General features: G+C 43.6%; 1 protein-coding gene across 1 annotated transcript in view; it reads left to right on the top strand.

Moving 5' to 3' along the window:
- Window positions 1-18184: 18184 nt before the first annotated feature.
- The window catches only part of LOC132388121 (zinc finger protein 436-like), a 329833-nt gene continuing 326014 nt past the window's right edge, over window positions 18185-22003 (top strand). Inside the window, exon 1 of the mRNA XM_059960483.1 lies at window positions 18185-18207. The gene's annotated coding sequence lies outside the window, so the exon portion shown is untranslated. The remainder of the gene's footprint in view (window positions 18208-22003) is intronic.

The following is a 22003-nucleotide window of genomic DNA, read 5'->3' as shown; positions in this document are numbered from 1 at the left end:
GCTCGAAGAGTGGGAACCTTTCGTTAACGTAGTGTCTAACATGGAGACAGCGAAAAATTGTGAATTTGGAAGGTTGAACTTGTGCATCTGCACAACCCCAAATATACGAAACATATCTGAGAGAATAAGGGGACCTTTCTTGGCTCAGTGTCAGATTACCTCACATACATTGTGACCTTGACCTATCTAGTCCCATGAGTGTCTGTGGCGCCTAACCGGATTCCTTTATTCATTTTATTTTACATTGATTCCGTGAAACCACTATTCTTTCAACTTTGTTTTTCAAAGTATATTTATGGAGTCTTGTAAATTGTCTGGCAGCTTTTTTGTTCTTATTTTTGATTTGTTTTGTCCGTGCTCCACCTGGAGCTGCATTTCCTTCGTACTGTTTTGTACGTCTTCAATATGTTTTGTCTTTGTAAAACTGAAAATTGTAAATAAAGTATTAAAAAAACAGAAAATTGATGGGCAGCCGAAGAAAAAGTGTGTGTGTGTGTGTGTGTGTGTGTGTGTGTGTGTGTGAGTGAGTGTGTGTGTCTGTGTGAGTGTACTTCTTACAATTTATATGTATAAAATTTCTTACTCGTGCTGTGGATTTGGAAGGGTTACGTGACGGAAAAACCTCTGTTAATCCACCCGAGGAACAGTTCGATGCTGAAATACTGTTTTGTAGGAATATAATGGGCTGATAAGTCAGTCATTCACTGTCCCGTGAGTTACGAACACATCAACACGTTTGTCTCTGTTGTGAATACCGACATGATTTAACAAAATACCTTTTACCGTGTATAGATTCCATTCCAATTTCATGTCATGGTTTAACATAATACCCGTGACCTTGGCAATACCTCTGCAATGCCTTTGAATAAATAAATGCAGCACCACCAGATAAGGTCACACCATCGCATAAAACCATGTTAGAAACCATTATTAGCTCTCTCTCTCTCTCTCTCTCTCTCTCTCTCTCTCTCTCTCTCTCTCTCTCTCTCTCTCTCTCTCTCTCTCTCTCTCTCACTCTCTCTCTCTCTCTCTCTCTCTCTCTCTCTCTCTCTCTTTCTCTCTCTCTCTCTCTCTCTCTCTCTCTCTCTCTCTCTCTCTCTCTCTCTCGCTCTCTCTCACTCTCTCTCTCACACACTCTCTCTCAGGCACACACATTCACACACGCACAGATACTATCCCTCTCACATACACATATACACAAGCACAGAAACATAAACGCAGAACGTTCCCTCTCACACACACACAAACCGAAATGCAGACACACTCCCTCTGTCTCTCCCCACCCGTAACACAGAGCCAAGTAAACGGTTGTGCATCTATGAAATCCTTTGCCGATCTCCCTGCCCATGGCTTTCCCTTCCCAATCCAAATGCGTTAAAGAATGCACTGTGTGGTTGAGTTAGCATGATAAAAGAAACAGAAGGGACGTTGAAACAGCTGCAGGACCATGTTGTAGTAACTAAGCATACTCATAGAGGAATGACACACAGACAGTAAACTGGGAGAGCAGAGAGCAATAGCCCAGGCTGCCAGAGAGCAAAGGATTAATGATTCAATAGGTCCCAAGCTGAAAATGAAGAGATGGTTGATACGTAGTTCACATAAGATGTAGAATTAGTGAGATGGAACGACAGCAGTGCAGAGACAATCAGCAAAGGGGAGACATTCAGATGGATAATATGAGGATGTGTGTTTCTTTTTCCCCTGTTTGTCGCCGGTAGAAAGTGAAAACTGTGTTCATTCTGTACCCACCGGTCTCGGGTTCAATGTGAGAGTGGGGGGGGGGGCGGATTCATTTTGTCGATATCAGTCCCTGCTACAGACTGAGAGTGTGGGGTTCTGTCACTCTCTGGTTCGGTGTGAGTGTGTGAATTTTGTTCTATACAGACCAGTCTTTGTTACAGTGTGAGAGTGTGGGTTTCATTCTGTATCTGTCAGTCTCTGTTACAGTGTGAGAGTGTGGTTTTCATTCTGAATCTGTCAGTCTCTGTTACAGTGTGAGAGTGTGGTTTTCATTTTGTATCTGTCAGTCTCTGTTACAGTGTGAGAGTGAGGTTTTCATTCTGTATCTGTCATTCTCTGTTACAGTGTGAGAGGTTGGGTTTCATTCTGTATCTGTCAGTCTCTGCTACAGTGTGAGAGTGTGGGTTTAATTCTGTATCTGTCAGTCTCTGCTACAGTGTGAGAGTGTGGGTTTCATTCTGTATCTGTCAGTCTCTGCCACAGTGTGAGAGTGTGGGGTTCTTTCTGTATCTGTCTGTTCCAGCGTTACGGGTGTTGTCTCAGTCCCGTACCTCTGAATATCAGACTCAGTGTGAGCCGTTGTTTTTTATTTCTCCTTCTTTCCCACTGTTCCACCAATCTAGTGAATACGCTTAAATTAGAATCTGTATTCACTGAGCTATTCTTAGAACAAGAGTTTTCTACAGTTAGTTGATATTAAAATTGTGAGAGGGACTGTGAACTGATGAATAATGACGGTTGTGTTGAGCAGAACATTCAGCGTCATAGGGTCATATGGCAAACAGACCGTTCGGCCCGGCACAATTATGCATGCTATTCGCTGTTAAACCACGCAGCGCCAATTGAGCAAAATCTGATCCGCAAACCTCTGTGGTTCGGCAACACAACTTCTATATTACACCCGTCAGTGCAGAAGAACGAGAAGAAAGTAGGTGAATGGACAGCAGATGGTGAATAGATGCACATTAAAATGTGAACACATCACCTGGAAATGTTGGGAGCATGGAACAGCGGAGAACAGGAACAATCCCTGTGACTCACTACTCCTGCGCTGAACAAGATACCGAATGAGACTAAACTCTGATGACAGTACATGACCCATCTCCCTTCATTCACTGGATGCACATGTGCTTTGACCGAATATTTACCGTTATGGGAATCTAGACGTCGTATCCCAATAGAAGGCAAACCTTTGCAATCAGCTCCCTTGATGAAGTAAATATTTGAGAAGGCAAGAGAAAACACTGATGGATTAAAAAGGTGGAGGTTCACTTAAAGACATCCCCGGAAGGGAACAGGAGGGCTGGTGAGCTAGTCATAACTGGAATAAACTTGGGTGGTGAAATGGAATCCAGATATAGAGGTAGGAATGACAGAAAAACCAGCCTTTACACATACCGTACATGTACTGTTTACATAAAGATTTAGTCATGACACAGCAACAGGATCAGGAGTTAACAAATGTACACACAGGAGAGGATTCTGAAAATTATGGGAAATATCGATGGATACAGGCACGGAATTGGATTATACTTGATAGTGGTAAGTTTGAGAAGTGGAATTGTGAAAGAAACCAGATGATGTATTGTCACCATGACATTTGTGGGCACCAACGAACAGACGGTGCTATGGAACAGTTGAAGAATCTGTGTTGGTGGCCAAAACTGCGAGGAGACGTACATTATTTTAAGAATTATTTGATTTGTGAACAGTGATAACCCAGATAAATCGGCTAGAAATGCAGTTTCAGGATACGACCCGTAGAGGGACCATGTGTGAACTTGCAGGTTTGTTTTGTTTGATCTTCACCTCCATACCCTGGAAGACTGAACTGTATCCCCGAGATAGTGGATGCATTCACCAAGTGGAGAGAGGCTTTCCGAACTAGACAATGAAAACCGCTGACGTTGCAGCCAGGATTTTGTTTGGAGATAGTTTTTTACTCTTTGTGCATTGTCGAGGATTCTAGAATCGGATCATGGTCTCCGATACACTGCACAGGCGATACAAAATGTAATGAAACTGTCTGGGGAAAAACACAGGGTGGTATCGCTTATCGACCACAATACAGTGCAATTGCTGAATGGATGAGCGGGACTTTAAAGACAATGCGAAAATAAAAGTGTTAGAATCCTTGTTTTGGCTGGATTTATCATCAACCGAGTTTGGTGGCATTGGAAAGGACACATGCTACCAGCAATTAATTGACTCTATTACGTAGGTCTATTATGTCGTCGCGCATAAGAGGAGACGGAAGAAACAGCAGAGCAAAGCTTATTTCGAGGTGCGAACAGAACCGCGGGAGTTGGAAATCGGACAGAAGATTATAATGCCTTTCTATCAGCCGAACCCATTTACAGCTTCGCGGTTTGTAGGGACATGTGATATCGCTGACAGAGCCAGTCCATCAGTATATTGAATTCAGACTTCCAAACAAGTTGGACTGGTATCATATTAACCCACGCAAACCCATTGGAGATAGACAATGTCATCTAGTAGCTCAGTTCTAGTCACCATCTTGTCAGAGGGATGCTCTGGACCGAAATGAGATCATACTCTTAGATTCACGTTTCAGGCAATCGGAGGTAATGTGGATGAAGAGCAGTTGTCCACTCAGTGAGATGGACAACCACTTCCGGTTTGTACCCGGAGGAGAAGGATATTTCACATGTTTGCACTCGCCCGAGTCAAAGCGGGGAAAATGGAAGAGATAAACAGATGGGAGAACGTGTTTATTACGTTGTCTTCTGTAAATAAAGTGGGGGTTAATGGATCTGGTGTAAATGCATTTTAATAACGCTAACCCTGACCCTAACCCTAACCCTAATCCTGACCCTAACCCTAGCCATGGTGGGACCATTCATGATGTCAGAGTGTTTGGTGTTCAGGGAAAGCTGGCTGTTGTATTCAGAAATGACGACCACAGAAGCAGCGGATAGTTGTGGATGGAGCGTTTTCACTTCGGATGTCGGTGACCAGTGGCGTCCTGCAGAGATCAGATCATCACTAATGGAAAGTGGTTACAGGGCACCGTGTAAGGCTGCCATTATGGGAAAGCCATAGTGATCTTGAAGAGGTTGCCAGGTGCAGACAAAAAAAAAAAAAACAGGAGAAAATATGACTGACTGTGTTTCCCGTTTCCTTGACACATGGGGATCATCTGCTGGAATAGACTTGCAGGGCAACTCTGTTCTATCGTGCAGACAGTCCAGACATTCATAACTGCCTAACGACGCTGATTGTCAACGACAGCTTATTCTGACATGCCGACCTCTGATGCATTTCCATTGCACCGTCCGATACACTGACAGATCTCAGCCGAGCATTCACCAGAAGGTCCTTCCGTGCTTAACAGAGCAGCAACTCTTTCCGTAACCGGACGCATCTATTACGGTCCAGAAGACACAGTGGCAGAACTGCTTATGAGTGAAGAACCGAATGAGCGGTTTAAATTGCCAAACCGAACTTCTCATGTCACTATTGCCTTCAAACTCCCTGCAACCCCTGAACTACTCGAACCCGTGCTTCAGACTTTACAGGGTTAAACCTCACACAGTCTACATCACTGCCTAATACTAACGCTACTCTACAACTTCATTCCGGATATTTAATCTTCGCCCTTTTCAGTGTTAAAACAAAGTTTGACTGCTTGCTCCCCCTCCTTCGTGTCGTCCACCTTTTGTTTCGCAGCCACCTCCCTCCCTGTGGTCGACACACAAGAACCATGTGGGATTGTACATTCCGCCCCACCACAGGAAGACAAATGTTGTTCCACCCTCTATAGGGAAATATAATTTGTCAACGGAGGGGTCACCTCCCTCCCTGTGGTCAATGCACAAGAACCATGTGGGATTGTACATTCCGCCCCACCACAGGAAGACCAATGCCGTTCCACCCTCCATAAGGAAATATAATTTGTCACCGGAGGGGTCACCTCCCTCCCTGTGGTCGATACACAAGAACCATGTGGGATTGTACATTGCGCCCCACCACAGGAAAACCAATGCTGTTCCACCCTCTACACGGAAATATAATTTGTCACCAGTGGGGTCACCTCCCTCCCAGTGGTTGATACACAAGAACCATGTGGGATTGTACATTCCGCCCCACCACAGGAAGACAAATGTTATTCCACCCTCTATACGGAAATATAATTTGTCACCAGTGGGGTCACCTCCCTCCCAGTGGTCGGTACACAAGAACCATGTGGGATTGTACATTCTGCCCCACCACAGGAAGACCAATGTCGTTCCACCCTCTATACGGAAATATAATTTGTCAACGGAGGGGTCACCTCCCTCCCTGTGGTCAATGCACAAGAACCATGTGGGATTGTACATTCCGCCCCACCACAGGAAGACCAATGCCGTTCCACCCTCCATAAGGAAATATAATTTGTCACCAGAGGGGTCACTTCCCTCCCTGTGGTCGATACACAAGAACCATGTGTGATTGTACATTCCGCCCCACCACAGGAAGACCAATGCCATTCCACCCTCTATACGGAAATATAATTTGTCAACGGAGGGGTCACCTCCCTCCCTGTGGTCGATACACAAGAACCATGTGGGATTGTACATTCCACCCCACCACAGGAAGACCAAAGCCGTTCCACCCTCTATCCGGAAATATAATTTGTCACCGGAGGGGTCACCTCCCTCCCAGTGGTCGGTACACAAGAACCATGTGGGATTGTACATTCCGCCCCACCACAGGAAGACCAATGCTGTTCCACCCTGTATACGGAGGCAGTGAAAGGTATGGAGCCTGGCATAGAAGCGCTGTTGGATCAGGAAGTGCTGCTCCCAACCTGTAATCCCTCTAATTCCCCAGTTTTACCAATTCCAAACGCAAGTCGTGGTAATGAATGATTTTTTTTTTTACCAGACCTAAGGGCAATGAACAAGATAGTTGTACCTCTTGGTCCCGTCGTGCCCGATGCTAACGTCATCCTCTCCATATTCCTGCCGCATCTGAAGTTATTCTGTTATAGACCCTGTTCTGCCTTTTTCTCCATCCCATTACACAAGGACAGTTAGTATTTGTTTGCTTTCACTTACAGTGGTGGACAGTGAACTCGGACCAGGGTGCATCATGGGTAAACTGAGAGCCCCTCGGTTTATGCCGCAGCAGTTACATTGGGTTTAAGCGCCCAGCGGTTGCCAGGGGAAAGTAGAAATTTACAAACTGCCGATTATCACTCTCGGCCGAGTTAATTGCGAAAAAAAGACATTGCGGCTCTGTTGCCAAGCCTGGCTGAAAAGAGACAAAACGTATCCCTCAATAAACATCCCTCAATAAATGTCAGCCCACTCTACAGGATTTGGGAGGCATGGTTTCTCAAGGAACTGAGCAAATTGCCAAAGACCTAATTCCAGCTTTTATTAATGCGCCACCTCCCCGCACCGGAACTGAAATGCTTCCCGTTTTGGGAATGGTCGATTACTGTAGACATTGGATTCCTGAATATCGAATGATGGAGGCTCCTCGTCGACAAGCCTCATTACCGAGCATGTTTGCCGAAATACAGTGGAGTCAGGAAGTGAACACAGCCTTTAATGATCTTGACACTGCTTTGTCAACCGTCCCTGCTTTGGGCATATCTGGCTATCCAGCTCCTTTCCAATTATTTGTAAATAATCACAAAGTGTTTGGAGTGGCAATTTAACACAACTGCATCGCGGTCTCAGACAACCCATTGCATTTTATTCATTACAATTACCACCAGTTGTAAGTGGCATGTCTGTTTGTCTAAAATCTGTCGTCGACCCTGCAGTTGTGGTGGAAAAGTCTAATCCTATTGTATTGGATCACCCTGATGAAGGGTCTGGGCCCGAAACGTCACTGTTTACTCTTTTACTCAGAGGCTGCCTGACCTGCTGAGTTCCTCCAGGATTTTGTATCCATTACTTTGCTTTCCAGCATCCGCAGATGTTCTCCAGTTTGTGATTGGACTCAGACAGCAGTCAACAACAGAAGGAGATGTGCTGCATTGACACAACAAAGTTAACCCCGGGTCATTACCATCTCCGGATACAATGGTCTTGTCATTTAATCTTGCCAGGCAGTTGTGTTGTAGTCACTAAACCTCTCAATCTGTTTTGGTGTTAAATTGACCAAGACTAGTACGAAGTCCCTTCGGATTCAAACTGTGATTGTGTTCACGTGGTGGACGGAGATGGGACATAATCGTTACGTATCACTGGAACAGTTATGTACAATAAAGTGTTGAGTTACTAATGACTGGCGCGAGGCGCATAAATCTATCCTGCGCTCGAAAAGTTACCTGTCGGGTCAACTCTTACTTCCGTCAAACCCCGAGCGTGTAGAATCACCGAAGTTGTACAACGCTGATCGGTTGCAGGACAGACATTAGTGAGACGGAACTGAAAATGCAACGGAGTGTGTAATGTTCGATCAGAAAGCGGTACAACATCATTTAAAGTAATTCTGCGATATTTCTCTGTGTAGCTTTCCGCACCAGATAATCAGTGTAAAAGATACAGTGTCCGAATCCAGAGACACGAGGTATTTGACATTTTTAACATGGTGATGACCGATAAGCACAGATGACTGAAATATTAATGAATATTTTATCTACTGTACCTTACAAGCTGAGCGTTTCCAGTAACTTATGACTGAATTCGGATTTCCAGTACCATTCTTTTTTTCCAAAAATCGATTACACTTGCAGATGGAGATCAGTTCGTTCAGAAAGAGAAACAGAGGAGAGGTTGAAGAAAAGGGAATTGATCCACCCTGATTGAAGAAACCCGGAGAAAAGCACAGAGGGCAACACCAGAACGAAGAATGAGTTGTCACGGAGAGAATGAAAATAAAATGGGCGGAACCTGACTGGACCGTCCCGGATAGTTCCCGAGTTCAACAGAGCGGCCACCGGGGTGAATTACCCCTGAGGCGCGTCTCACATATTCATATTTACGGGGTAAGCAGCGAGTGAAATGAATCACCACTAAACGCATGCGCATTTCAGAGCGCTCAGTTGTTACCCATGGCTCTACATATCGGCAAGTGGAAATATTATGGTGGAAAATGGCGATTGATTTAATTCCACTGCAGAAATAAGGTGGTCGCTCTACAACTTAACGAATTTGTTTAACAGTTCCAGCGGGTATTTCACCGCGTTCTTCAGCTCCTCTCTGAACTTACTCTGAGTCACGGCGTAAATACATGTGTTGGTGCAGGAGCTGAGGATCTGCAGCATCGTCGCCGTGGATTCTGCGATATAAATCTGATCCGTGTCCGAGTAATGAGAAATATTTGCAATCAGTATGTAAATATCAAATACTACCCGTGTTAACCACAGAAATATTAAACTACTGGTTATACTGAATAGTAAAACGACCGATTTCCTTCGGTTCTCCATCTCCCGGTCCTTGTCATTCTTTCCGATGCTGCGGCCCCGGAGCCCCATCCGGACTTTATTAGCGGACAAAATCCGTCTGACTGTCAGAGCATTGAACAATAAAATCAGAACGAACGGGAGATAAGGCATGAAAATGCGATGAATCATCTGAAGTGCGACCCACGACGGGGACGTAGAGAAGCTCTCTCTGGTCAAACAACCATAGGAAACTCCATTAATTATCATTATTGGCTCTATTGTAAAATAGAAAGGGATACTTTCTGAACAGCCCAGAACACTCACTGTCCCGATAACCACAGCCGCCGTTCTTTCGGTGCAATATTTTGCTTTCAGCTTTTCACAACAAATGGCCACAAATCTGTCACAGGTGAACGCGACTGTCAACCAGACAAAGACCCCGGTGCTTCCTATGAGCAGGCAACGAACAACCCTGCAAACGGGAGTCCAATAGAGGAAGGAAGACCTAAAGTATATGAGAACAGTCCACTTCAGCAGAGGGTCAGAGATAACGACCAGGAGATCGGCCGCTGCCATTCCCAGCAGGTAGTGAGTGATGCATTTGGAGAGACCGCACTTTTCTCGGGACAGGATGACAATCGCCACCAGGTTGACTGCAAGAGAGAGGGAAGGAAACAAAGTAATTACTGACCTGTCAAGGCAATAGAGCAAAATTATTATTGTTAGACTTCATCTTGTTTTAATTTTCTGCTTCAAATGGTGGAAATTGGACCCAGAGCATATGAACCCGCTGACAGTGTGCAATATCGACGTGACAGAGAACTCTCCGCGAGTTTTGTAAATGGGCTCAATCTGGGTGAATTCCCAAACCGACCATATGACAGCGGGTTAATCGCTTCCTGGCCGCAGTAAGGAATGGGTATGACACACCAACGTCACTAGTCTGAGCCGCACAGGAATGAAATGAAATCCACATCGGCGGTTCCCTCTGCTCATATTTCTAACATAAATGAGACATTCGCGTTCTTACATCACCCAGTCAGGCAATTCACAGTCGATTCATACGGACAAAATACCAGGTCAGCTGGTCCCCACGGATGCAGTGTAGCCCGGTATCCTCCTGTGCAGACATTTCGATTCACAATTATTTCATGATATCGAGACAGCGGAGAGGATTTCAGTCAAAGGCAGTATCTCGGCTCCAATATGGAGCGCTGTCTGCTAAGAAAGCAAAGGGATTAACATTGTCAGCGCCTTCCGCCCATGACTGAAATGCGGGGACTGGGCGGGTGGCTGTGGAAACAAGTAGCGAGAGAAAAAAATTCAGAACATCGGAATTAACTATCAGTTCCTGCCGTTTACAGGAGTGACAGCGGTTTACCGGGAATTTCAACGGCTGAAATAACAGGATAGTAAATGTTTTCAATCCGCAGGATTACTGGATATCCCATTTGAGTGAAGCAGTGAACGGGATTGCTCTGAATTCCACAGCTCGGCAAGACACTCTGGGCTGACGTACTGCAACAGGCTCTGATTTATACAGGGGATCGATCTCCAATGACAAAGTCCCACATCTGACCATTGTTATTGAACAAACAAATTACATCACCGGCAGTGTCTCAGGTGCAAATGCTGTTGGTATGTAACATCAACACGTCAATACCATTGGCATTACCTCAGTCAGATTCCTCTGTGTAATTTGACCAAAATGTGTAATGAGAACAGTAAGTGAGCAATGAGCCGCCCTATTTACAACTCTTCATAGTTGTATTGGCAGTGGTCACGACTGTTCCTATTTTCCAAACAGAAACTTTCACTGTGGTTCCACCAATTTCTGCCGCTTTTCACTGTCACACCCGCTGTTGCATCGACATATAGATCCGGTTTCCCCTCAGTGTTCTCTGGATCCAGGGACAGATGAAAACCCTCCCGGTCTCCTCCTGCAGACTTTAGTTTAAATCTTCCACATTTTTTTTTAAATTCAGCTGCTCCACCCCGCCCGACTATGTGCCTCCAGATATAAATCATCCCCGCTGTGTACACGGACACTCTGTCCAGTTCTCCATCAGCCCTGGACGACATCGATGTTGAAGTCATTTTTATCCGGTTCCCAGTACAATATACATTCTCGATATCTTGAATCTCAGAGCTGTCCACGGATCCTCCATCCCTTAAACTATCTTCTCTAAATCTGGAGTGTGTGTGTGTGTGTGTGTGCGTGTGTGTGTGTGTGTGTGTGTGTGTGTGTGTGTGTGTGTGTGTGTGTGTGTGTGTGTGTGTGTGTGTGTGTGTGTGTGTGTGAGAGAGTGTGTGTGTGTGTGTGTGTGTGTGTGTGTGTGAGAGAGTGTGTGTGTGTGTGTGTGTGTGGTGTGTGTGTGTGTGTGTGTGTGTGTGTGGTGTGTGTGTGTGTGTGTATGTGTTTGCTTGAGTCTATATATCTGTGTGTTTATGTGTAGATGTCTATGTATGTCTGTGTATATATTTGCGTGAGTGTGTATCTCTGTGTGTATGCATATGTGTGAATGTACGTGTGTGTGTGTGTGTGGGGGGGGGGGGGCGGCGTGGCCTATTGGATAAGGCGTCGGTCTAGTGATCTGAAGATCCCTTGTATGATCTTAGCCGCGTGTGTGTCCTTGAGGAAGGCTCTGCGACGACACCGGTGCCAAGCTGTATGGGACCCAATGCCCTTCCCTTCAACATCGGTGGCGAGAAGAGGGAAAACTTGCAGCATGGGCAACTGCCGGTCTCCCATACAAACTTGCGAAGGCCTCAGTCAACATCGAAAATCGATGGACATCTCCTTGATCCAGTGTGCAAAGGTGAGTGGAGTAGTAGATTTCCAGGTCAGAAGAATAAGTCTCTTAGTCACCACCATTCCTAGGTGCAGAGCAATCTGCATGTCGTGCGGCAACTCAAGAGTCAGTGCAGAGCATCCAAACATGGCGAGGTCGTGATTCGGCTGAATGTCTCTAGAAGAGGCTTTTGAGAGCCACTCAAAAGTTGCAGTGCAAATGTTGTGTCATGTCGGGCAAAACCAGAGAAGATGTGCTCGTGAGCCCTCTGCAGAGCGGCAGTTGTCGCAATCAGGAGTCACAGATGGGAAGATGCGATTCAGTTTTGTTTTTGAATAAAACAATCTCTGCATCACCTTGTACTGGATTAACCTGCAGCGTTAGTAGAACAACAGTGAACCCGGGACATTGCCTCCTCCCAAAGTTCCGCTGATACCTTTGTGTTCAAGTCCCTAGCCCAGGCTTCCCTAATAAAATCTGCAGAAACAAAAGGAGTAAAACAATTCACAAATTTTTATATTAACTGTTTGGAGTATGGAGGGAGCAAGAGGTTTTCGAGAAAGGGATGTGTGATGGAATTAGCCTCGAAATGTAGTGTCTAACTTGGAAACAACGATACACGGAATATATTTGAGAGCATAAGGGGACCCTTCTTGGCTCAGTGTCATATCACCTCACATACATTGTGACCTTGACCTGTCTAGTCTCATGAGTGGGTGTGATGCCTAACCGGATTCCTTTATTCCGTGATACCACTGTTGCTTCAACTTTTTTTTTGAAAATATATTAATGTAATCTTGTAAATTGTCTGGCAGCCTTTTTGTTCTTGATTTTGATTTGTTTTGTCTGTCTCCACCTGGAGCTGCATTTCCTTTGTATTGTTTTGTACGTCTTCAATATGTTTTGTCTTTGTAAAACTGGAAATTGTAAATAAAGTATTAAAAAAAAAGAAAATTGATGTGCAGCCGGAGAAAAAGTAAGTGTGTGTGTGTGTGTGTGTGTGTGTGTGTGTGTGTGTGTGTGTGTGTGTGTGTGTGTGTGTGTGTGTGTGCGTGTGTGTGTGCGTGTGTGTGTGTGCGTGTGTGTGTATGCGTGTGTGTGTGTGTGTGTGTGTGTGTGTGTGTGTGTGTGTGTGTGTGTCTGTGTGTGTGTGTGTGTGTGTGTGTGTGTGTCTGTGTGTGTGTGTGTGTGTGTGTGTGTGTGTGTGTGTGTATGTATATATATATATATATACTTGTAATTTATATGTATAAATGTTCTTATTAGTGCTGTGGATTTGTAAGGGTAAAGTGACGGAAAAGCCGCTGTTAATCCACCTGAGGAATAGCTAGATGCTGAAATACTGTGGTGTAGGAATATAATGGGCTGATAAGGCTGTCATTCACTTTCCCGTGGGTTACGAACACAGACATCAACACGTTTGTCAACACGTGTTGATGTAGCAGGGACTACATCAACATCAACACGTGTGAATACCGACATGATTTAACAAAATACCTTCTGCCGTGTATAGATTCCATTCCAATTTCATGCCATGGTTCAACATAACAATTCCCGTGACCTTGGTATTACCTCCGCAATGCTTTTGAAGAAATAAATGCAGCACCACCAAATAAGGTTACACCATCGCATAAACCATGTTAGAAGCCATTATTAGCTCTCTCTCTCTCTCTCTCTCTCTCTCTCTCTCTCTCTCTCTCTCTCTCCCTCTCTCCCTCCCCCTCTCTCTCTCTCTCTCTCTCTCTCTCTCTCTCTCTCTCTCTCTCTCTCTCTCTCTCTCTCTCTCTCTCTCTCTCTCTCTCTCTCTCTCTCTCTCTCTCTCTCTCTCACTCTCTCAGGCACACACATTCACACACGCACAGATACTATCCCTCTCACATACACATATACACAAGCACAGAAACATAAACGCAGAAAGTTCCCTCTCACACACACACAAACCTAAATGCAGACACACTCCCTCTCTCTCTCCCCACCCCTAACACACAGGCAAGTAAACGCCCGCGCATCTATGAACTCCTTTGCCGATCTCCCTGACCATGACTTTCGCTTCCCACTCCGACCGCGTTGAGTCAGCATGACGATCAGGAGATGAAAGAAACAGAAGAGCCTTTGAAACAGCTGCAGGACCATGTTGTAGAAACTAAGAATACTCATAGCAGAATGACACACAAATAGTAAACTGGGAGAGAAGAGAGCAATAGCCCAGGCTGCCAGAGAGCAAAGGATTTATGATTCAGTAGGTCTCAAGCTGAAAATTGAGAGATGGTTGATATGTAGTTCACATAAGATGTAGAATTAGTGAGATAGAACGACAGCAGTGCAGAGACAATCAACAAAGGGGGGACATTCAGATGGATAATATGAGGATGTGTGATTCATTTGCCCCTGTTTGTCGCCGGTATAAAGTGAAAAGGCTGTTCTTTCTGTACCCACCGGTCTCGGGTTCAATGCGAGAGTGGGGGCGGTGGGCGGATTCATTTTGTCGATGTCAGTCCCTGCTACAGACTGGGAGTGTGGGGTTCTGTCACTCTCTGGTTCGGTGTGAGTTTGTGAATTGTATTCTGTACAGGCCAGTCTCTGTTACAGTGTGAGAGTGTGGGTTTCATTCTGTATCTGTCAATCTCTGTTACAGTGTGAGAGTGTGGGTTTCATTCTGTATCTGTCAGTCTCTGTTACAGTGTGAGAGTGTAGGTTTTATTCAGTATCTGTCAGTTTCTGCTACAGTGTGAGAATGTGGGGTTCATTCTGTATCTCTCAGTCTCTGTTACAGTGTGAGAGTGTGGGTTTCATTCAGTATCTGTTAGTCTCTGCTGCAGTGTGAGAGTTCTTTCTGTATCTGTCTGTTCCAGCGTTACGAGTGTTGTCTCAGTCCCGTACCTGTGAATATCTGATTCAGTGTGAGCCGTTGATTTTTTTTCTCCTTCTTTCCCACTGTTCCACCAATATAGTGAATACTCTTAAAACAGAATCTGTATTCACTGAGCTATTCTTAGAACAAGAGCCTTCTACCATTGGATGATGTTAAAGTTGTGAGGGAGACAGTGCACTGATGAATAATGACGGTTGTACTGGGCAACACTTTCAGCGCCATCGGGTCAGATGGCAAACAGACCATTCTGCATGCTACACGTTGCTAAACAGCACAGCGCCAACTGAGCAGCATTTGATCCGTAAACCTTTATGTTTTGGCAACACAACTTCTGAAAGGATGAATGAAATTAAACAAAATAAATATATTGATTAATTTAAATAAATAAGTGCGTAATTAATTTCATAAATTGATCGATATAAAACACACCAAGACCGCCTGTTTCATGTTCCTGCATTATGTATATGAATGCATTTTCCTTAAGCAATTCTAAATTGCTGCCTTCACCGTCTATCTCTGGACTCTCTTACGTTTGCTGATTCTGTCACATGTTCCTCAATGTGAACCAGAGCGTGAATCCCGCTCATAAATAATATAAGAATCATTTCGATTTTCTTATTACAGTTTCGGACTCGTCTGCAATATACCTTGAATCTTTTATTGGGAAAATTGTAACTACTTTTTTCTGTGCAGGACCGAGAGAGTTTGTGAGTAGGAATTCGAGGGAAGCTCAAATTTGATATTCGGAATCACCCAAAGGTTCCTCTTTGCAGCAGGCGGTTTACTGATGAACTCTGAGAAATTGCTGTCACTGCGACGTCACTACACAGCCGGGAAAGTCCCGTTCATCAGGGGCATGGCTGGCGGGAGAGCTTGTTCCGGTGTTGCAAGACGCCGTTTCCTATATTACACCCGTCAATGCAGAAGACCGAGATGAAAGTAGGTGAATGGACAGCAGATGATGAATAGATTGACATTAAAATGTGAACACATCACCATGATATGTTGGGATCATGGAACAGCAGAGAACAGGAACAAGCTCTTTGACTCACTACTTCTGCGCTGAACAAGATACCGAATGAGACTAAACTCTGATGGCTGTACATGACCCATCTCCCTTCATTCACTGGTTGCTCATGTGCTTTGAGTGAACTATATCCTCCAGATGGTGGATGCGCTCACCAGGTGGAGAGAGGCTTCCCCAACTAGACAATGAAAACCGCCGACGTTACAGACAGGACTTTGTTTGGAGAGAGTTTTTACCCGTTGGGTATTGCCAAGGACACTGTAATCAGATCATGGCCCCGATACACCGCACAGGTAATACAAAATGGAATGAAACTATCTGGGGAAAAACACAGGTTGGTATCCCTTATCGACCACAATACAGAGCAATTGCTGAATGGATGAGCGGGACTTCAAAGACAATGTTAGCGAAAATAAAAGTGTTAGAATCCTTGTTTGGGCTGGATTTATCGTCAACCGAGTTTGGTGGCATCGGAAAGGAGAAATGCAAGCAACAATTAATTGAATCTATCAAGTCGGCTCATTATGTCGCCGCCCATAAGATGTGACGGAAGAAACAGCAGAACAAAGCTTATTTCGAGGTGCAAACAAAACCGCGGGAGTTGGAAATCGGACAGAAGGCTATAATGTCTTTCCATCATCCGAGCCCCTTTACAGCTTCGCGATTCGTAGGGACATAAGATATCGCTGACAGAACCAGTCCATCAGTATATCGAATTCAGTCTGCTCCAAACAAATTGGGCTGGTATCATATTAACAAACTCAAACCCCTTGGAGGTAGTTAATGTCAACTGGTAGCTCAGTTCTTGACAGGATCTTGTCAAAGCGATGCTCTGGACCGAGTTGAGATCATACTCTTAGATTCACGTTTCAGGCAATCGGCGGTAATATGGATGAAGTGCAGTTGTCCACTCAGTGAGTTGGGCAACCACTTCCGGTTTGTACACTGAGTAGAAGGAGATGTCACATTTTGCACTCGCCCGAATCAAAGCAGAGAAAATGGAAGACTGAATCAGATGGGACAATGAGATGATTACGTGGTCTTCTGCAACTGAAGTGGGAGTTAATGGATCTGGTGTAAATGCATTTTAATAAGGCTTTGTTTAGCCACGGTAGGACCATTCATAAGGTCAGAAGGTTTGGTATCCAGGGAAAGTTGGCTGTTGTATTCAGAAATGACGCCCACAGAAGCAGAGGATAGTTGTGGATGGAGCGTTTTCACCCCGGATGTCGGTGGCCAGTGGAGTCCTGCAGAGATCTGTTCTGAGGCCCCCGGAATTTTGTGTTTATATGCACGATTTTCATGAAGAGGTGGAAGGGTGATTTATTGTATTTGCAATGATGTGGAGTTAGGTGGAATTATGGATAGCATAGAAGGTTGCGCTAGATTACAACAGGACAGTGACAGGATGCAGAGCAGCGCTGAGAAGTTACAAATGGAGTTCAACCCGGAACGTTACGAAGTGATTCACTTTGGAAGGATGAATTTGAAGTCAGAGGTGATACTTTCTAGGATCAACCGAAGGCCGCACATTAGTACGAGTTCCACAATAGAAACAGAGTGGTAAGACTCTCTCCAATAAGCCGAGGGCCGCTCATCCCTACGAGTACCAGAATCGGTTAATCTCCTTTTTCCCTGCTCTTTTCAAATTTTGTGTTATTTCCACCAATTTCAAAGGACTGTTCCTCAGACAGCTGGATTTTTGCAAAGCACCTCTAAAGCTTGACAGCAGACTAGCGAGTGAATCTTCGGTGGAGCAGAGTCAGAAAACAAAGAGTTACCAGCACCAATCAGAGCTTTGGGGCTCCGGAAAGAGATGGGATCTGGAGGTTACGAGCAGGAGGAGGAAGAGGAACCAGACCAGCAGGATGTGGCTATGAATGAAAGATGAGCAACATTTGGAAACTGGTTAATTGAAAAACAAAATGGTTAATTTCTACAAAACATTGCAGGTTATCAGCAGATCAGGCAGTAAATGTGGAGAGGAATAAATGGGCAGCATTTAATCCGAGCCCCTTCAGCCCCTACTCCTCTGCTTAGTTGCTGCCTGAACTGCAGAGCTCCTTCAGCATTTTGTGTGTGTGCGTCTCTGGTTTCCAGCGACTGCAGAATCTCTTTTGTTTCAGATCTGCATTTGTAAGAGGATTGTACTTTGGCATTAGATACACAAAATGCCTGTTGATATTGAGTGTATCGTTTATGGGAGCCGCTTTCTGCGTTAAGAAATCTGCTGAGTTTTCTAAACACAAAACAAACTGAAATATGGACATGGAACCGGTGCTTGTATATATTTTGAATGGCACCATGATTACCCATAAAATTTCGCTGTCGTTTGCAGCACCGATCAAATGCGCAAGCGCAGGGTTGCTGCCGTCTCCGATAACTACGCATGCGCGCAGTATACAAAAATGTCGGGAGGATCGGAAAGGTAAGGGGTTTTTCGACTTTAATTGAGTGACAATTGCTGTGATAACCGGAGACTGTGGCCCTCAAACTCGGCACAGGCCAGGTCTTTTTCCTCTCAGCCCCACGATCCGTACACGGACCCCGGGGAGCTTCCGGCTAATCAGGGAACGAGAGCAGATAGATCACACAGACAGAGCTGAGCTCTTGGTGTCTGAATGCAAGGATTAGGAATTCGGAAAAAGAGAACAAAATCTTTCTATCAGCTGTTGAGAAAATCATCTTTGTTCTGCCTCCAACCGCAGCAAGAGAAAACCTGCAGCTGCTGGAAATCCGGAGGAATTTCACACAAAATGCCGGAGGAACTCAGCATTAGTACTCTTTCCCATAGATGCTGCCCGGCCTGCTGAGTTCCTCCAGCATTTTGTGTGTGTTGCTTGTTCTACCTGCCCTTGTTCTGGAGTTTTCCAAACGTGAGGATATGTTTTGACCTATTCTCTCTGGGTACATAATGATATCAAACACCTTTGCCCTGGTCAACAAGTAGCTTTCAGATCACAAATGTGCCAGACTCTAGTGAGTCAAACTACTGCCCTTCCCTTCATGTTCATTGGGATTGCCATCACCGAGTTCATCACCGTCACTCACCTGAGGGAGGGTTCAGGGGAAATATTTATGTACAATACAGGAACTGGTGTTACCTGTGTGCATTGTGGTGATGCAAAATTTGCTGGAGAATTTGCAAGTGGGAAGAAGGGGAGTGATATTTGGAAGTCCGACATTTTAAAGCACCATTTAGGAAGAAAATCGCATACAGTGTCATGCAAAAGTCTGGGCACCCCGGTCAAAATTTCTGTCCCTGTGAACTGCTATGCGAGTAAAACAATGACCTGATTTCCAAAAGGCATAAAGTTAAAGATGACACATTCTTTAAGATTTTAAGCAAGATTAATCTTTTGTATCCATCATTAAAAAGGAAAATGTCTTGAAGCAAAAGACTGGGCACCTTGCAAGGTCAGTACTTAGTAGCAAACCCTTTGGCAAGTTTCACAGCTTCTAAATGCTTTCTGTCGCCAGCTAAGGGTCTTTCAATTCTTGTTTGGCGATTTTTGCCTATTCTTCCGTGCAAAAGTCTTCTAGTTCTGTGAGATTCCTGGGCCGTCTTGCACTCACTGCTCTTTTGAGGTATATCCACAGATTTTCGATGATGTTTCAGTTGGGGGACTGTAAGGTCCATGGTAAAACGTCCATCTTGCGCTTCCTGAAGCAGTCCATTATGGATTTTGAGGTGCATTTATGATCATTGTCCTGTTGTAGAAGCCATCCACTTTTCATCTTCAGCTTTTTCACACATGGTGTGATGTTTGCTTCCAGAATTTGCTGGTATTGAATGGAATTCATTTTTCCCTCTACCAGCAGAATGTTCCCTGTGCCACTGGCTGCAACACAAGCCCATCGCATGATCAGTCCACCCCCATGCTTAACAGTTGGAGAGGTGTTCCTTTCATGAAATTCTGCACCCTTTTTTTCTCCCAACATACCTTTGCTCATTGCGGCCAAAGATTTCTGTTTTAACTTCATCAGTCCAGAGGACTTGTTTCCAAAATGCATAAGGCTTGTTTAGATGTTCCTTTGCAAACATCTGATGCTGAATTTTGTTGTGATGGCACAGGAAAGGTTTTCTTCTGATGTTTCTTCCATGAAAGTCATATTTGTGTAGGTATCCCTGCACGATAGAACAGTGCACCACCACTTTAGATTGTGCTAAATATTCCTGAAGGTCTTTTACAGTCAAACGGGGGTTTTGATTTCCCTTTCTAGCAATCCTACGAGCAGTTCTCTCAGAAGGATTTCTTGGTCTTCTAGACCTCAACTTGACCTCCACCATTCCTGTTAACTGCCATTTCTTAATTACATTACAAACCAAGGAAAGGGCTACCTGAAAACTCTTTGCTGTCTTCTTATAGCCTTCTACTGCTTCGTGGGCATCATGAATTTTAATTTTCAGAGTGCTAGGCAGGGGCTTAGAGGAGCCCATGGCTGCAGATTGTTGGGGCGAATTTTGTGGAGTCAGGGTATTTATAAAGCTTTGAAATTTGCAACACCTGGCTTTTCGTAATGAAGATTGTGAACAAGCTATAGCCCTAACCGGTTAATTAAGGTCTGACACCTTGGTAAAAGGTACCAGAGAGCTCAAATCTCTTGGGGTTCCCAAACTTTTGAATGGTGCTCCTTTCCTTTTTTTTCCACTCTGAAATTGTAAAAACAAAAATAATACACTAATCTTGCTTAAAATGTTGAAAATAATGTTTTATCTTTAACTTTATGAGTTTTGTAGATCAGTTTATCTTCTCAGGATTTTATTCCTTGGAATGTTGAAGATTGAGGGGAGATTTGATTGTGAAAGAGGGGCATAGATGGCGTAACTTCATTTTTCATTCTTTTTTATTGATTTCCAACTAAAGAATATACAAATCGGAAGCGTTGAACAAGTAGATATATAAAAGACATATAAACAGCAATAGTAAAAACAAAAAACATATAATATCAAAATCAAATAAGTAAAATATTATGCCGTTATATATACGATGGTAAAAAAAAATTACAATTCCTCATAATAATCATTAAAATAATTGGAAATTTTATTGATAAGGAAAAAAACCCACTAACTAAACTGAAACAAAAAAAAAACAAAAAAAAAAAGAAAGAGAAAAAAGGGAAATAAAAAGAAAAATTGGGCTGTCCAATTGAGGATAAAATTGGAAATAAACAGAGAGAGTGAAAAAAAAAACATCCTTCCAGTCATCTCTGAACCTTCATGGATAAGGATTTACCCCAAAGAGAAAAAAATAAAATTAAATTAAATCATGTGAAAATATTGAATAAAAGGTCACCAGACTTGTTCAAAATTAAAGGATGTATCAAATGTCTGGCTTCTAGTTTTCTCCAAGCTTAGACATGACACAATGGTGGAGAAACAATAGGAAACAGTAGGTGGTTAGATTCTTTCCAATGTAGCAAATTAGCTCTCCTAGCCGGTAAAGGTGAAAGAGCTATCACATGTTGGGCAGAAGCAGACACTTTGCTTGCTTCCTCTGGAATAATCCCAAAAATTGCTGTAAGTGGATTAGGTTGAACATCCATATCTATAACTTTAGATAATATTCCCTCCAAAAATTATTTAAACTTGCACATGACCAAAACATATGAGTTAAAGTAGCCATTTCTGTGTTACATCTGTCACAGATAGGGCTTATATTCGGAAAAATATGCGCCGATTTATCTTTGGATTATATGGGGCCTGTGTACTATCTTAAACTGAATTATGATATGGTGTGCGCAGTCAGATGAATTATTGACTAAATAATAAATTTTATTCCATTGATCATCTGAAAGTGAATGTTGAAGTTCTGTTTCCCAGATATGTTGAACCCTATCATTAGGCGACATGCGAGCATTCATTAACTGTTTATAAATGATAGCTATTAATCATTTTTGAAAAGGTTTAAACTGAAAAATAACATAAGCCAAATTTGAAGAGCAGGCCAAGGGGTAATTCAGTAAAAAAACATGTGAGAAATTCCTAACCTGTAAATACCTGAAAAAATGTGTATTAGAGATATCATATTTATCCATTAACTGTGAGATAGACATTAAACAATCTTGTAAAAACAAATCTAAGAAAGTCTTTAGTCCCTTAATTTTCCATGTTAAAAAAGCCTTATCCAAAGTTAATGGTTTAAAAAAGAAATTAGAATAAATATTAATAGAAAATAAAAAAATAATTTAATTCAAAAGATCTATGAAATTGAAACCAAATT

The sequence above is a fragment of the Hypanus sabinus genome, unplaced genomic scaffold (genome assembly GCF_030144855.1).
Source record: "Hypanus sabinus isolate sHypSab1 unplaced genomic scaffold, sHypSab1.hap1 scaffold_266, whole genome shotgun sequence".
Classification (NCBI taxonomy): domain Eukaryota; kingdom Metazoa; phylum Chordata; class Chondrichthyes; order Myliobatiformes; family Dasyatidae; genus Hypanus; species Hypanus sabinus.
This window is presented reverse-complemented; position numbering and strand designations above follow the sequence as displayed.